The sequence below is a fragment of the Muntiacus reevesi genome, chromosome 8 (genome assembly GCF_963930625.1).
Source record: "Muntiacus reevesi chromosome 8, mMunRee1.1, whole genome shotgun sequence".
NCBI classification, from domain to species: Eukaryota; Metazoa; Chordata; class Mammalia; order Artiodactyla; family Cervidae; genus Muntiacus; species Muntiacus reevesi.
Genome location: NC_089256.1, coordinates 66,915,977 through 66,933,400, shown reverse-complemented (window position 1 = coordinate 66,933,400; position 17,424 = coordinate 66,915,977). Strand labels below are relative to the sequence as shown.

Genomic DNA, 17,424 nt, shown 5'->3' with positions numbered 1-17,424 from the left:
TTTCAGCTTATGAATTAAGCTCTCTGATCCTTGCAGCTTCTAGCAGCTTGGCCCGCTGAGCTGGAAGAACCTTCAGTGACAGTGAGAACTTAACGCTGCAGTGACATGCAAGGGTGCTCGAATATTGTGATATAAGCCACCCTCTGTTCCCCTCCTTCTCACATCACACACACACACACACACACAGCCTCACTCAGTGGGAGTGATGAGTCTAGATAATTATATGAGCACAGGGGAAGCGTGCCTCCTCCAAGAAGCTAACCCTCCTTTGGGCTTCCTGATTAGCTCAGTGGTAGAACTACAGGCTCCTTGCCTTGAGATCCTAGAGTTTCACTATTCCCACTTCTCTGTGAAACCAGAGGTCCCCAGAACAGCTTCACCTGTGACCTTTGTAAAACGTAAATTCAATCATGTCACCCTCATGTTAATATCAAGCAGTGGCTCCCCATTACCCTCAGGATACAGTCCAAATTCCTAACATGACTTACAAGGCCTGACCCGTCTTCTCTCCTTGCGTCCTCAAACCTCTTCTCTCTTCCCTTGTACCTTTTCCCTCCTAACATATGAATTTGTTTTAGTTTTTCAAATGTGTTCTGTTCTCATTAACCCCTGTGCACAGGCTGTGTCTTCTCTCTGGGTAGTTCACAGACCTCAGGGCCAGTCTTCAGAAGATCTTGTGAATTTCACCCAAAGGTCATTGTTTGCCCTTTAGCATAATATTCAATACATTTTTTCTTTGAGCTGGAAATATTTGCGAGGCAACAGAAGAGAGTCGGTAGATCAGGAAATTACAGGAATGATGTAAATGTCGCACGCTAAGATTTTGGCCAGCATCTGATTAAGTCGCTCATGGCCACTTCTGAGAACAGCATAGAGGAGGATATAGATTGGATCATGGTGCTGAGTGAGATTTGTAACACAGAACCTCAAGGAGGCATAAATTGCCAGTAGTGTGCTTGAGGAGGGTCTCTGTTATTGCCATTACTTGCAGGCCATTGTTTTCATAAATGTTTTGCCTCAATGGTAGGCCGCTGGGACAAAGTTAATATTAACATGTAAAATATTAACATGAAGATTAGTTAACAAAATATTCCTGGCATATTGAAATAATTAGCTACATCTAACCAGAAAAATTTTATGTGGATGATCACAATGAAACAGCACAGTGATATGATAGGATGGGAAGAGGAAAGAGATTTGGAATGAACATTGGTGAGTCTAACTGAAAGTAAATTCTACATGAGTCCCCAGGATGACATGACTTCCAAAAAACAGTAGGATTTCTTGGCTGAATTGATGAAAGCATAGTATTTATATCGATGTGGGTTTTAGTGTGGTTTTTTTTTTTCTGACTTGCTCAATTCAGAGATAGGAATCTATGTTTGAATTCAGGTATTATATTTCAGGATGTTGGAAAACTGGAGTGTGTCCAGAGGAACGTGCATAGGATGGAAAGGTGGCTGAAAACTTTGTGGTGGGAGGGTTGGGGAAAGATATCTGCATTATTGAGCTTGAAAACAAGAATGGGACTATAATAACTGTTTTCAAGTATTTGGAGGGGTAGTACATGGATGAAGGATTTATTTGGTGTGGCTCCTGAGGCAAGGCTAAGACCAATGAAGCAAAGTAGTAGTTAGTCAAAGCAGCTTAATATAGATAGCTCCCTACCAATGGGGAGAGCATCATAAAACCAAGCTGTCTCGGGAAGTTTGAGCTCCTTGTCACTGAAAATATTCAGAGACCAGACAACCAATGATTTGCTGGAAATGTAGTAGGCTTTGCAGTATTAGGGAGAGGCTGTTGAACAATCATGCTTTAATATTTTTCAACTTTTACATAATGACTGTCTCCTCATAGAGATCTGTATTTTACATAGCACATACACTTAAATATATAGATGGAGCAGGTTTTACAACAGCTGCTTATATAACTAGTGAAGGTATAATTTGAAAAACCCACATTCTGAGGAAAAATTGGCGTCACACTGTCTGACTGTGTGGTCTTAGGCAAATCCTATCATTTATCTGAATTCCCATCTTGTGAACTGAAAGATATAGGGCTAATATTTTTAGTTGAGATGGAACAACATAAAACATGAATTTGGATTAAAAATGTAAATAACATGTATGGCAAAAACTGTCACAATATTGTGAAGTAATTATCCTCCAATTAAAATAAATTATAAAAGCAAAAAAGCACACAAAAAATAAAAAAATATATAGAAATAATGTTTTGAAATAAGCTAAGAGAAAATGATCAGACAGTGAAGGTCACAGAGATTCAGATGAAGGCTGGATCCTTGGGAGCTGGGTAATAACAGCAGTTAATTCAGTGTTTGCTCTGAGCCAGGTACTGTTCAAAGTGCTGCTACGTGCATTAGCTCATTTTATCCTTGCCAGAACCCCATGAGGAAACCTAGCCACAAACAAGGTAAGTGACTTCCAAGGTCCCATGGTGATAGCCAAGTCAGGAAATGAACCCAGGAGGTCTGGCTCCAGAGTCTGTACACTTATTTTCTTTACTGACTGTGAAGAAGATGTCACAGCTGAGCAGTGTTTGACCACCATGTGGCTGCAGTTGAGGCCAAAGTCAATCCTACCGCAAGTTCTGGAGTTGAGACGGCCCTTCAGAATTGCCCCAACTTTGCAGAAGGGGTGTTGACCTTTGTAGCTGTACATCAACCCAAGATTACACCTGGGGACCACCGATAGCTGATGACTGGCTGATAGGCCTGTACTGGAGGACAATTTCTAGTGAGGAAAGCAGCTGGAGGGTATTGCAGCCAATATTCTCAGCCTTTAGGGGACTGGTCGGTGCCTGGGTGAAGAGGGATCTTAGCAGAGCATCACAGAATCTACTAGACCCAGTGCAGATCAGGTATGATGACAGTGATAGTGATGGTGATGATGATGACGATGATTGCTTACTAAGACTTTCCAATGTGACAGACTCTACTTGGTTGGCCAAGAAGTTCATTTCGGTTTTTTCTGTAGATCTAAAACCTGAACAAACTTTTTTGGCTAACTCAATCTTTTATTCATACTACCTCATTTAATCCTCATAGTGCGCCTGTGTAGAAGGTGCTTCTATTAATCTTTGGAAGTAAAGGAACTGAAGCACAAAAAGATTTGATAACAGGGGCAACAGCCATTTAATGGCAAAATGGTTTTTTTTTTTTTTTAAAGAAAGCACCCTATTTTAAAATTTACATCCAGTAAAATTCACTGTCTTTGTTATTGTTCAGTGGTTAAGTCACGTCCAACGCTTTGTGACCCCAGGGACTGCAGCATGCCAGGCTTCCCTGTCCTTCACTATCTCCCGGAGCTTGCTCAAACTCATCTGCATTGAGTCGGTGGTGCCATCCAACCATCTTATCCTCTGCCAACCCCTTCTCTTCCTGACCTGTTGGCAGCATCAAGGTCTTTTTCACTGAGTTGGCTTTTCACATCAGGTGGCCAAAGTCTTAGAAGTTAGCTTCAGCATCAGTCCTTCCAGTGAATATTCAGGGTTGATTTCTTTTAGGATTGATGGTTTGATCTCCTTGCTGTCCAAGGGACTCTCAGTAGACTTCTCCAGCATCACAATTCAAAAGCATCAATTCTTTGGTGTTCAGCCTTCCTTATGGTCCAACTCACAAATCTGTACATGACTCCACTTTCTTTGACATACATTTATATGAGTCTTGACAAGTGACAAGTGACTTGTGGATATAGAGTTTTCCCATCCCCCCTGCAAATTCTTCAGACCCTTTCTAATCAACCCTTACTCTTGCCTTCAGGTCTAGTAACCACTGATCTGTTTTGCTCTTATAAACTTGCCTTTTCCAAAATGTCATTTAGATGGAATAATCACACAGTATATAGGGCTTACCAGGTGGTGCTAGTGGTAAAGAACCTGCCTGCCAATGCAGGAGATGTAAGAAATGTGGGTTTGATATTTGGGTTGGGAAGATCCCCTGGAGAAGGTCATGGCTACCCACTCCAGTATTCTTGCCTGGAGAACCCATGGACAGAGGAGTCTGGAGGGCTACAGTCCATAGGGTCACAGAGAATTGGACACAACTGTAAGTGACTTAGCACACATGGTGTATAGTCTTTTGTATTTGACTTTTTCCACTTGTTGTAATTGATGCATTTGGTATTCATACATGTTATTGCGTGTATCAGTGCAGAGTTGGAATTAGAAGTCACATTCTCTGACTGCAGAGCTCATGCTCTAACCACTGTGTCTAGATGCTTCCCCAGGGCAAATCCAGTGAGTAGACATGTGATAGTGCCTCTTCTGGAGTGGACACAATTACTAAGTAGTTTCTAGCTCTCCTTTTAGTAACTCTGTTAGAAGTTGCTATGGATTATTCATTTGTAACAAAATGTTTCCATGAGAAAAACCATGCAGTGGTCTTTGGCGGAATTAATTAATTGCTGTAGTTTCTTATTATGATCTTCAGTTGGTTGCCCATTACTAACTTTGTTTATAAGTTTACCATGATTTTTTTCCAGTGTTGAGAAAGATTTATGGTGTGTCTCCGATCCTGCCATGTGCTGTTAATAAATTTGTTGGGGGGTATCTGTTCTTTGGTGCCACAGTCCCCAAAAAAGATGTGTTATAAGTCCACAAGCTTGAATATGCAAAGCCAGAACTTTTCTTTATATCTGAAATTTACCCTGGAGTCTCTGTCTCTGCTTTTAATTGAAAACTTTCTGTTGTCACTTCGACAACATTCCCTTCTAGTTTAAAGCTTTGTCTCTTTTGGTTTAAGATTCAGTCTAATCAGAATTTTCCTCCCTTTCCTTCTGCTTTCCCTTAATTGCAGGCAGATTATTGTGGCATAGGAAAGATCATCAGGTTTTCTGTCTTCCTCTGATGGCTCTGGTCCTCTAAGTGGAGTCTCTTTCCATTTGCTCTTTGGTCTCCCAAAGAACTACGCTCTACAAACTCCTTGTGGCAAATGCAGTGAATATAAATGTGATATTGCCTCTTCTGGTGTGGATACAAATACTATTTAGTTTCTAACTCTCCTATTAGTGACTCTAGTAGAAATTGTTATGGATATTTCATTTGTAACAAATGCCGGGTTTATGTCATCTGTATCCTTTGCCCCAGAACCATGAGTCATCACCTCCCTCAGCCACTTCTGTAACTCATTTTTTGGTGGTGTGGGGGTGGGGGTGGAGCGTGTCCCTCCTCTGAAACTCCTGGCTATTTTCCACGTGCTGCACTGTGGAAGAAATTGCTTTGGGGACTGACTGGGTGGTCTGATGTGTGTTTTCTCCCTTCAGCCCTGGGAAGCTTACAGTCCAAGTTGGACACAGGGCTTTTCTGTGAGCTGAGAAGTGTCTGAAACACATTGGGGGAAGCCAGGAAATCTCAAAGCCTCTTCTGCTCTGAGATCCCTGCTCTCACCAGTGACTTCTGGTGTGGACACAACTGTGGTCCTCACGTGTCCATCCAGAGAGCGGGCAGTCTGCCCAGTGAGTCTTCAGGTCCTTCTGGCACACGAGCCCCTCAGACTCTTAGCTCTTCCCCAAGTGGTCCCAATAGTGCTCTTTGGCTGTCCAGTTCCCTGTTAAAGTTTTCCTGTTTTATAAATGCTTGTTCTGAGTCTTATAGGATTTGACTTTTGATAGTCAAAGACAAATCTTCAGAATCTCCAGAAGTTTTGTTTGTTTATTTGTTTGCCTTGGGTGCCTGCCTATGCTAATTTCATGAATGAACTTTGGAAAAAAAGTACCTATTTTCCCAGTGCAGCCCCACTTACCCACTGTAGACTCCCGGGATGGGGTGGGAGGGTGGAGGAGAGGATTGCTGAGAAGAAATTTACAAATGTTGTCATTTTCTTGGCTGGGAGAGGACCTGGAAAGGTTAGCATTGGAATTGGGGTAGAGGTGGAGTGGTGGTGGTGACTGTTGGTGGTGGAGCTTGACAGGCCTCCCTATGTGATGCTGACATAGTCCTAAGAACCTCATTTTCTATCAGTGCTTACCAATATCTTTCATTGTGTGATATATTCTTGTATCAAGCTGATCAAAGGTCATTGCTCCCTGTATTTCTGGGCACTCCTTGTTTCCTTCTATCCTTAATGAGTACAAGGACCATATTTGTCTTGCTCAGCATAAATCTTCCAAATTTAGCAGTGAGTCATGTGATAGGTACTCTGACATTCTTATTGTGGATGGTGAGAATGACAGCTAGCTTTGGCTTTGGGAAAAAAGTTGTATCCAAGGCAATTAAGGAAGTGATGCTATTATGATTTGGAAGGAAAGACAATCATGGGTTAGGAAGAGGGAAGGGGAAAGGGGGAAATAATCTCTACTTAGAGAGGCTCATATTTTGAAACCCAGGATGGCCCAGAGTGTTAAATTACATTTCCTTGGGACTGAGGAGTTTCTAGGGTCTAACATCTAAAACCCTGCCTCTGCTTTCCCCTCTCAGTCCTTCTGCAATAAGACAGAGCCCTGTGAGTGTGTGGGCACTGGGCTGTCCAGTCCAAGCATCAGCAGTGGTCATCTACCGTCCAACTGGAGATTAGATTGGGGTCTATGGAATAGCCTTCTTTAAGCCAAGGGCCAGCTTCCCCAAAGGAATCTCCTCCACAGAGGCCATGGACCCCAGCCTAGTGTCACCTCAAATCACCTCACAGAGAGAAAGCACAAAAGGGGGGAAACAATCCCAAATAAGAAAGTTGTTTTCCCCAAATAAAGAGGCATTTTTCTCTCATGATTTCCCTCATTATTTCTTACTCATAAAAGTAATAATAATCATGGAATTGAAATGTCTGCTTGGTCAACTTCAAATTGGTTATATGACTTTTTTTTTTTTTAGTTATATGACATTTTACGCTACTTTCTACACCAGAGGAATAAAGAGAAATTCAGTGCAAATTCTTTTAAATTCTCTAGTACTCTTCTTACATTTTTCTCTACATCTCAGTTTTTGAAAGCAGTTTGATGGTGACTTATTGGCTATAGTATCTTAACAACCCTATGTCAGATTTTTGCATTTCCTTATAAAAAGACATCTTGTGTAATTGATTTTTCAGTCAGGAAGTAGTATGGCATAAGCCACTAGTCAATGCCAAATTAGACCAAAAAAAAAAAAAAAAAAGAAAGAAAAAGAAAACTTGGTCTCTTTACATGTTTTATCTACTTGAGATATTTAGATATGTTATTCTTTTTTTCTTGATTACATAAGCAAAGATATTTTGCAGTCTGCCATTTTTATTTATTTACAACAAAGTTGTTGAAACTAATCTTTTCCTTTTATGGTGTGTAGGAAAGATGTATTACTCTTTAAGATCATTGGAGCTTAAAATATTAGCTTGTAACTTAACATGTTGATGAGTTGCAGTAGTTTGGTAAAAACCTTTGTGAATATTAAAAATTCAAGAAAGTATGGTTAACAATATGTTTCCATCATTATAATAAAATACAGATGTGAAATTAATGATATTCTAATTTGGAGCTTAATTTGATAGAAAGTACACACTCAAACCTTCTAAAATGTTTGTTGAATTCTAATTCTGAGCAAGGCTAAACTCTAGAGAATGAAACAGTTAACCAGGTCCATGTCCTGCCCTCAGTGAATGTACTATTTAGAGAGAAGATAAGATAGAAAAGCAACTCTAATCAGAAGTGAGGTGGGAAATGGCACATAACATAAGGAATTCGCAAAAGGCATGTACCACTTCTAGCAAGAGATAAAAGAAGACTCTGGGAGGAGCTGGTGGCCTTCAAGTTATTTCTGGAAGAATGCTATGAGAAGGGAATCCTTCTGGAGAACAATGTGTGAAGTATATGCAATTTAGAGACCACTTGTATTTCACGTTTTTATGGAGTAAAAGACACTTTTAAACTTGGCCTAGGAACTTAACCAGAGATAAATCCACTCTAGCTCAAAATCCCCCTGGACCTCTTGTGCCATTCTGACCTGAGGGTACTCACGCTTGCTGATCCCTCTGCCTGGGATTATTGTGGTTTAGTTGCTAAGTTGTGTTTGACTCTTTTGTGACACCATGGATGGTAGCTGGCCAGGCTCCTCTGTTCATGGGATTTTCCAGGCAAGAATATTGGACTGGGTTGCAATTTCTTTCTCCCGGGGATCTTCCTGACCCAGGGATCAAATCCACTTCTCCTGCATTGGCAGGTGGATTCTTTATCACTGAGCCACCAGGGAAGCCTGACTCTGCTATACTCATTACCATATAATATACTATATCATTCTCATGGATATTATTTATCTGTTGCCCCTCACTAAAGCGCATGCTTAGAAAGGCATGGATATTTTGTTTCTTACCCCCAAAACCTGTAACAGTGCTTGGTGCATAAAGTGCATTCAGTAGATAATTATAGCACCATTGAATGAAAGAACAAATGTAAGAGAAATACAGTGGTTCCAAACAGTTCACTTTGAAACAATTATTTTAGATGGTGACACAGTTCAAGGTGAGTATGCATGCTCTTTGCAGGTGGCAGGCAGCTTTTGTCTGATGGCTGTGATCACCTGTGTAACCGTGGATAAGTCACCTGACCCCTTCGTGTCTCAGTTTCTGCGTTTGTAAAGTAGGACAACTAAGTCCCTGCCTCACAGGATTATTGAGTTAATATGTTTGCATGTGTCTGGCATAGACCAGTTGCTATGGAAGTGTTTGCTATGATTATTTACTTTTTTAATTTTTAATGGACTTGAGTTTGACTCATCTATCCAGTATGTCTCCAAAGACTCTGAGAACAAACCACATACTTTGAGCTTTTCTTCAAACATTTTCACTATTTCCTTCTGTGTGGACTATGCAGGCTTTTACCTAAACACTTGTCTTTAAGCCTCCCCACCTTTAGCACCTCACTCTGGTCACCTTTTATAGGTAACCTTTTCTCATCTTAAATTCCCTCATCTTCTTTGTGCCCACACTTTTGGGCATGGAGTATGTGCTCAGCCTGCCTCTGTTCATCATTGTCTTCTTTGGCTCTGGTATTTCTCCTGGCCTTTCTGTTCCAAGGTATAGTCTATTCCTTCTGTTCTTCATTGTGTCAAACAGAACTGAATTGCATTATTCTGCAACACCCAGGCATTGCCATATGCCTTTCTGTCCCTGACCATGAAATCTATTCTTTATTCTTTATCTGTCATGCAAACAAACAAAGCAAGAAACAAAAGCCATGCTTAAATGTTTCTAATTGCCATTTTATCTGCTTAAACGGATGATGAGAAAAGGCCGCTCTCTTCTTATTCAAGCTTTTGCTTTATTTGGCCTATCCCTACTTTCATTTTCTCAGTTTAGACCTAAGAATCTAACGGAACCCCAACTGTTTCTCTTAGATGTTGAAATTAAGTGTTTTCATGAAGCTGAGTTTCTGACTATCAGTGTATCCAGTGGCTCTTGAGCAACACTTCAAGATTTGTCTCTTTCCCATTCCAGAACCTGGAGGTCAAGGAGAACAGGTCCACAGAGGCTCAACTTCCAGGTCAGGTCCTTCTGCTTTGGGGAACTGGATGCGTCCCCATGACCTTCCTATCCCTGGAGTCACTGGGGAGCTCAAGGCTGCTGCCCACAGTTTCTGTACTTCAGAGCAAACAGAAAAGTTGCCTCTAGGTAAGAAGTGGATTCGTCAGTAGCAGGGACTCATTTTAGGTACTTAACAAAATGGAAAAAAAAAAAGTTAAACCAATATTATTTTTATATAAAAGACCCTCCTTTTTGCTGTGATGCATTCCTGGATTCAGCAGCCAAAAGTGGAAAAGTGAAAAATGGGCTATCTTTTCTCTTATAGACTATGTTCACTCCGTAGCTGACAGTAAGTTAAAAATACTTGGCTGGTGAGAAAGGTGAGAAATGGATGATTCAGTCCCTCCAAATTAAGAACCTGCTGCTGAAATGGAAGGCTGGTCAGATCCAGTGTTGCAAGACGCTGTTTTCAGGTTCTTTCCTACGAGGCAAAATTCAACGTAGTGAGAAGCAGGGGCTGTCTGTATTGAGACATCAAAACCTTTGCAAAAGTGACAAAAAGGTCAACGTGATAATTTTGTAGAAAAAGAGTTTAACTCTTCCTCCTAATTAGAAGCACTAGGGAGAACACGTAACATAGGTGTTCTTGTGGCTCGCTCGGGCCCTGTTTGCTTAACACTTTCCCCTCATCGGGTGCTTTGTCTCAGTTTAGATGCTACCACCAGACGTGTCTGTGACCCTGGCCTGTTCGCCCTCCCACAGCACCTTATTTTTTGCCCCTATTCAGGCAAGGTGTGTTCATTGTGCTTATGAATACCTCCCCACTTTTCTTAATACATTGTTTCACACAGTTCTCCTTGGCACTCAGAGGTGAATTTTGACTTTGTGTTTTTCTTAATGCTGACACATCAGGCTCCCCTGGGTTGAGAGCTCCTACTTTTTGACTGTTAACTTCTATTTCCTCACCTCTTCTATTGTCCTTTTTGCCAAAACCAACTTCCCTTTTATTTTTTTGAATAAGTGTTTATTTTAGAGTTATTTTAGAAAAATACAGAAAAAACAGAAATATAGTCCAGGGAGTTTCCATGGCCCAGTTTCCCCTGTTGTTAGAGAGTGACATTACTGTGGCATACTTGAACCCATGTTGATACATTACTTTTAACTAAAGTCTATACTGTGTCCTTAGTTTTTTCTTATTGTCATTTTCCTCTTCTAGAATCCCACCCAGGACACCACATTACGTTCAGAAATCATGTTTCCTTAGTCTCCTTTGACTGTGACAAAGCTTTTTGCTTTTTTTTTTAAAAGCTCTTCTGGTTTTTGAAGATCTTGACACTTTTGGAAAGTCCTACTAGGGATTTTGTAGAATATCCCTCAATTGGGATGTATTTGTTTTCCTCATGAGTAGACGAGGTTATGAGTTTTCTGCAAAAATAAAAACAAAACAAACAAGCAAAACACACAGAGAAATAATACACTGTACTCATTACATCTTATCAAGGGTACATGGTGTAAATGTGACTTATCACTGGTGTTCCCCTTAATTAACTGATGAAGGCAGTGTTTGCCAGATCTCTCCATTGTAAAGTTTTTCTCCCCACCCCAACCTCCCTTCTTTCACAGTGTATACCCTTCTTTACTGTGCACAACTCATACTTACGGAGTGAACGGGGAATTATGCTCAACCTCCTTAAGGGTAAAGTACCTATGGAAATTATTTGAAATTCTTCTGGAAGGGAGATTTGTCTATTTTCCTCCATCCATTCATTATTTAATATTTTACAATTTAGTATCAGTATGTATGCATGAGTATATGTTTTGTATTTTTGGTTATAATCCATTGCTACTATATTTTGTTGCTCAAATGAGGAACCAACTTTATCTTTAAGGAATAATTTGTTAGTACCCCTCCCTTAACATTCTTGATTATTTTACACTGGATGGTATGGTTTAGAGTTTAAACCATATCAACTGAGTTCTAGACAGCTGTTTACAAGGTTTTCTTTCAGGTCCTTCCCTTCTTTTATCTTCCATAATCTTAGACATTTATAAAAATTCTTTATGTATAGAACTCTGCTGATGGAAAAGCTTCAAGTTTTAGAAAGCTGCATGAGCTCGTCGAATAACTACCTACCCTCAACTCCATTTTGCCAATTTAGTTAGTATATGAAATGGTAATCAATACCAGGCATGAAATATTGTCAGCTGAGAAAATATTGCATAGAAACAAGAGGCATAAAGATACAATAGTTATTTTCTTTCATAGCTGGTTCGTCTAGTTTGAATTTTCTAGATACAAAAGATAGAACATCAAGTTGTCCAAAATATAATGAAAATCTATTTCCAGAAGTCTTTTTAAGGGCAAAGGGACATTTTGAGCCCATAAATCTGTTGCCTGGTGTAGATTTTTTCTTTATTATATTTTGCAAGTTCATCTTGCACCAGAAATGCCTGTGTGACCCCATGTGATTGAAATTCTGAAATTCACTTTCCTACCACACCCAACCAGTTGGTTCCTTTGTCTGAGTAAGGGATGACTTGTAATTATTTGACTAAAATGTTCCCTCTGTTATAATGGTCTTCCCTTTTGAGTTACCAGACACATGTGCCATTCCAGTTATTAGAAATGGAGGTCAGAAAATCTGTACTTCCTCCCTAGACAAATTTACCCTTTTAAATGTTGTTCCCTGGTTGTCTGGAATCCAGCATTCTTTAGGAACAATTTCCACCTTGTTCTGCGGCAGTTGCTGGAATACAAGAAAGGAATGACTCTTGTTTCATCCTGGTTACCTTACTGTGGGCCTCCTCAGTGTCTGTGATGCATGATGTTTGCAAAACCAGACCACTTTCCTATGACTCCATGGGGGCTTCCCAGTTTATTACTTCTCTGATCTAGCCCTTCCAATGTTAAACGATGGTGTATGACACATTTACGTGCTCTGCAGTGTTGAAGTGATCGTTTTTTAAAGTTCCATGGCTCATTTCACAAAGAAATTGAAAGTGACAGACTAGTAGGTATTTTCTTTGGGGGCCATTTATGTAAATGTTTTAAGATTGCTATGATCACTCACTTCTGAGTCCAGCAGTGTATAAAGTACACAAACATACAGCTGATTGTGTAGTGTCAGAGTTAGCACTAATGGGGGTGGTGCTTGCAAAGGTGCTACCTTCTCAGCATGGGAGGCTGACAGTGCCTCACATAGCAGACAACACTCATGTTAGAGGCTTATATGTGCCTGATCTCTTAGTCTTAGAGCAAGAGATCTTGGAGAAAGACTGCGAGTTTGGGGATCTGTTGTTCTGAGCTCCAGTTCGGGCTTTGCCTCCAACTGGTTTTGAAATCAACCACAAGCCACTAAAACTCTCTAGACCACTGCTGCCTTTATTGCAACTAAGCAGATTAGACTAAGACACTTTTAGCTCTAAGGTCCTGTGATCCTTTAAAAGATTCTGAAAAAATGTTCACATAGGTGCCTTATTTGCCAGATTAACATAGGATTGAATTTTGTGGATATTAAAAAAATAAATAAATAAAGATAGGTTTAACCATCTCTCTGTTACTGAAAACACAAGCAAGATGAAAGAATAAAATGACTTTGAGTGCGTTCCTTCCACGCAGTAGTGTGTGCACAGTACTAAGAGTACAATAGTGAATAAGACACAGTCCCTGCCCTCAAATGTCATAAAGTTTAGACATGAAACATGTCAGCCCTTCCCCCTCTTCTCTATACTCCTATCTTCTCCTGAAGGAAAACTAGAGCTGGCATCAAATCTCTGGTTGGCTTTTTCCAAAAGCTCCAACATCCCAGGGTTGCAGATGGGTGGGGCTTTAGGAGCTAAAGTGAATTCAAGAGATTTGAACTGCGGTGCTGGAGAAGACTCTTGAGAGTTCCTTTGATAGTAGAAGATCAAACCAGTCAATCCTAAAGGAAATCAACTCTGAATATTCATTGGAAGGGCCGATGCTGAAGTTGAAGCTCCGATACTTTGGCCATCTGATTAGAAGGGCCAACTCATTGGAAAAGACCCTGATGCTGGAAAAGATAGAGGGTAGGAGGAGAAGGGGATGACAAAGGATGAGATGGTTGGATGGTATCGTTGACTCAATGGACATGATTTCGAGCAAACTTCAGGAGATAGTTAAGGACAGGGAAGCCTGGCATTCTGTGGTCTGTGGGGTTGCAGAGTCGGACACGACTGAACGACTGAACGATAATAACCTAACAATGACAGTTCCTCTCATCTCAGCATTGTCAGGTTTTTGGATGATATGTCGTTATCCAGCCCATTCTTACCTAGCTCCCAAGCTGTTAGCACATACAGTGCCTTTTTGCAGATAAGAAAATGTATCCCCTCTAGAAAAACTGCAGATATGTGGCTCCTCTGTGGACTAAATAGGGAAGGCCCCCTTCCTACAGGCTAACTGAGTGTCTCGTCGGGGTACATTTCACCTTGGGCACCATCTCAGGCCCCTGCTCGGCTGCTCAGAGGATGCCCCACAGAACCTATACCACTGCCCCCTGCAGCCTTGCCAGCAATCCCTTAAGAGCCTCCCTTAGGAAAACGCTGCTCCACAGACTTTACCAGGAAGGATGTGCTGTCTTGAAGTTGCTATCCTAACAGCACCAGGCAGTTAAGATAGTGTCTGTTTCTTCATGTTTAAAATACGGCACCATATGTGTGAGTTGCCTCAGGGTTTGGGTGACAAGGCATTCTATTTTTGTCAGATTGTTCTGGTTTTTACTCCCTATTTTTCCCCCACAGTGTCCTGAGAAGTCCTTCTGAGTAGCAATGTGTCCCCTTTGAAAAATCAAACCATGCCTGGAGGATCATAGCCCTTGAAATGAGACTAGTGGAATGTTTAGAACCTAGCAGCTGATGGCTCTCTGAAAGCCTGATTCTCTACCATAAGCATTCTGTTTTAATTGGCCTGTGAGTTTAGGCTGATGTGACTAAGTGATCAATCAGGTTTGAATTGTGAGATAATAAAAAATGGGATTAGAGAATTAAAAAAAAGCATTTGGCAGATTCACCACAGGACAGGAGAGCTGAGAAGTCTTCATACAACCATTGGATACTTGCTTTTTATTTTTTTCCCTATCCCTTGAATGCTAAGTCATAATGAAACCTAATTAGATGTACTTCCTTGCTCATGTTTCATTGGAATTCATTTTGCAATTCCCCTTCTGTTTTGGTCCAGAATTCTTTTCTTTCTATCAAATACAGTAAGCCAGAAATTCTGCCTGATATGAAACATTCAAGAACCAGTGAATGCCTGCTATCTAGAAAAGTGAAATGAAACTATTGAGCTCTTGCTACCTATAAACAGTGTTAATATAGTCTTTGGAAAAAACAAAACACAAAACATGAGTTTCACACTGACATGTAACATTAGTTCCATTTAAACATTAGCTACTCTGTTCCTATTTGTGCAGTTAAATGGGAGATTGGCCAAGGAGGGCATTTCAGCATGTGGATTTTTGCCCTCTTCTTTTTCGAATGGTTGTTAGTGGGAGGAAGTCCTTGGGTCATCTCAGGACGGTAACTGAAACTGCTTGAGACAAACATTCTTCCAGGGTCTGGAAAGGTTAGGAATTGGGTAAACTTATCAAGCTTGGCTGGTTTTCCAGTTGACTGGCTGTGTCTGAGGTAAATATGGGTGCTCTGCAAAATGTGAAGTCCTACCATTCATTTACAAAGATCTAGGGGCTTGGTTTTGCTTTTTAAAAGGTTGATTTTGTTTCTGAACTTTGGTCAAACATATAAAATGAGTATGAATTAGCTGCTCAACTCTGGGAGCAGGAAATGTTGTATTTTTTCATGTTCAAATAAATTTGGCTCTGTTCCTTCCTGACTGAGCAAGGATGTTGAGAATTTAATCTCATCTGTTTTTGCCCTGCAACTTCTTTTGATTATTCAAGTAATTTGAGGGTGTTATACCTTCCGGAAAACTTGAGGAAGGGCCTCTGGTCTGGCTGCTGAAGTGGCTTATTGAAAAGCATAGGTTTGGTGGTCCAATGTACATGTGAAACTTGGCTACTAGATCTTTAGTCTCTGCCGAGTCACAGGGCCCAGATTTTAGATCTAGTCTTCATGTTACCAAGCATAACTAATGTTTGGCATTTCAATTGAGCAATGCAAGATCATGGTCACAAAGCCCACTTCTGAGTTGATAAAGGAGCGCTGGTCTACCACCGTGGCACCAGAAATGGCCAGGGCTGCTGCCAGGGCTCCCACAGCTCCCTTCTCCTCAGTCAGCTTCTCGGCTGTTTGCTTGAAGTGACAGATCGCAGTGGGAGGCACAGAGTGCAAGAGCCTGATGGCATCTTTGCTAGAAGCTTTTATTATCTCTGTTGCAGAAGGAACACCTATTCGTTTAAATTTAATTCCTGCTTTTTGCTCCACTTGGACTCACTGGTATTCTTCTTTGTGCTGGTAAAAGCAGATGCAAACCCCGGTTCTCCCAGCTCTACCTATTCACCCAGAACGATGAATGTAGGATTCAACATCCTTTGGTGGAGAACTTTGAACAACCAGATCAACCTCAGGGATATCCAACCCATGTGCCGACACATTGGTTGCAACCAAAATTCCAAAATCACCATTTCTAAAACCCTTCAGGGTGATTTCCCTTTGCTTCTGTGGAATGTCTCCGTGTTAATGACTGGGCATTCTGTCTTACAGCCACATTCTCTGACAACTCCTGGGCTTCTTTCTTCATTTCACAAAATATGATAGTGCGTCCTTGAAAACCACTGTACGCTTGGATCACATCTCCAATAACTGCTGCCCTCTGAGTCCAGTGGCACTTGATAGCCAGATGCTCTACAGTTATCGCCCTTTTCTGTGTCTTTTTACCAATTAGGTCCACTTGTTCATATGTAGATTTCATGTATTTCTTAGCAACATTAAACACCCAATAGGGGCAAATTGCAGAAAAAAACAATATTTGGGGATTGTCTTCTGAATCTTTCTTGTATGCTACACATAAAATCTCTTCCACTTGATCAGCAAAGCCCATATCCAACATCTGGTCAACTTCATCCAGGACAACATGCTTAAGTTTGGTGAGATCTAGCTTGCCATTCTGCAAGTGATCTTTGATACGACCTGGTGTCCCAACCAGGATATCGATCCCATTCTTCATGTGTTCAATTTGTCCTCTATAGGGAGTTCCACCATGAAAACAAGCCACTGCCAGCTTTTTTGTGATGTCACTGAAGTCTCTGCTTACTTGACTTGCCAACTCCCTTGTGGGCGCAAGAACCAGTACCTGAGGGGCATGCCCTCTCTTCCGGTCTTGCAGTTCTCCAAGAAGTTTCTCAACCAAAGGGATAGCAAAGGAGATGTCTTTCTAGTTCCTGTCCACGCCTCTGCAATCAAATCCTTCCCACTATAGACATGGTGAAATGTCTTTGCTTATAGAGAAAACAGGAAGGTCACCCCACAGGCCTTAAGAAGTTTAGTAGTTTCTTCAGATATGGGAAAATTAGAGAAAGCTCCTTCTTTTTGCTCCATGTCATTTCATGCTCTAACTCACTGTCTTCTTCACTGGCAGCTTCCTTGGAGTTGGAGTCAGGTCCAGAGTCAGGGAATCCATTTTTGAGGTTGGGACTTTTCTCTTGAATTTCTCCATTTAAGAAGAACTTAAAGAGCAGCTGGGTGAGGCTATTGATTCCAAAGTGAAGGGAATGGTCTTTCTCAAAGGAAAGCAGGGTGTTTGCTTTGATATCCCTACTACATCAGTAACATAAGTACAAGAAAATTGGCATGATTCACGGCGCTGGCGGCTTTCTGTGGCCACGGAGCCATCAGAGCTAGAAGGTCAACGGGAAGGATATCGCAACTTCCGACGACAGCGGGAAGGCAATCGACGCTTCAGGGGACAGCGCAAGGGCAACCAAGGTGTCAGGGGACAGCAGGAAGGAAGTAGAAGCTTCAGAGGACAGCAATCAGGAGGTGGCAACAAAAAGTAACAGATT

The 17,424-nt window shown here is 41.1% G+C and overlaps 1 long non-coding RNA gene and 1 pseudogene across 1 annotated transcript in view; one reads left to right on the top strand and one right to left on the bottom strand.

The window, feature by feature from the left end:
* Window positions 1–1,159: 1,159 nt before the first annotated feature.
* The window catches only part of LOC136173673 (uncharacterized), a 487,437-nt gene continuing 471,172 nt past the window's right edge, over window positions 1,160–17,424 (top strand). The window contains exon 1 of the long non-coding RNA XR_010664263.1: window positions 1,160–1,212. This is a non-coding gene — a long non-coding RNA (uncharacterized lncRNA). The remainder of the gene's footprint in view (window positions 1,213–17,424) is intronic.
* On the bottom strand, window positions 15,539–16,738 carry LOC136173530 (nucleolar RNA helicase 2 pseudogene; annotated as a pseudogene).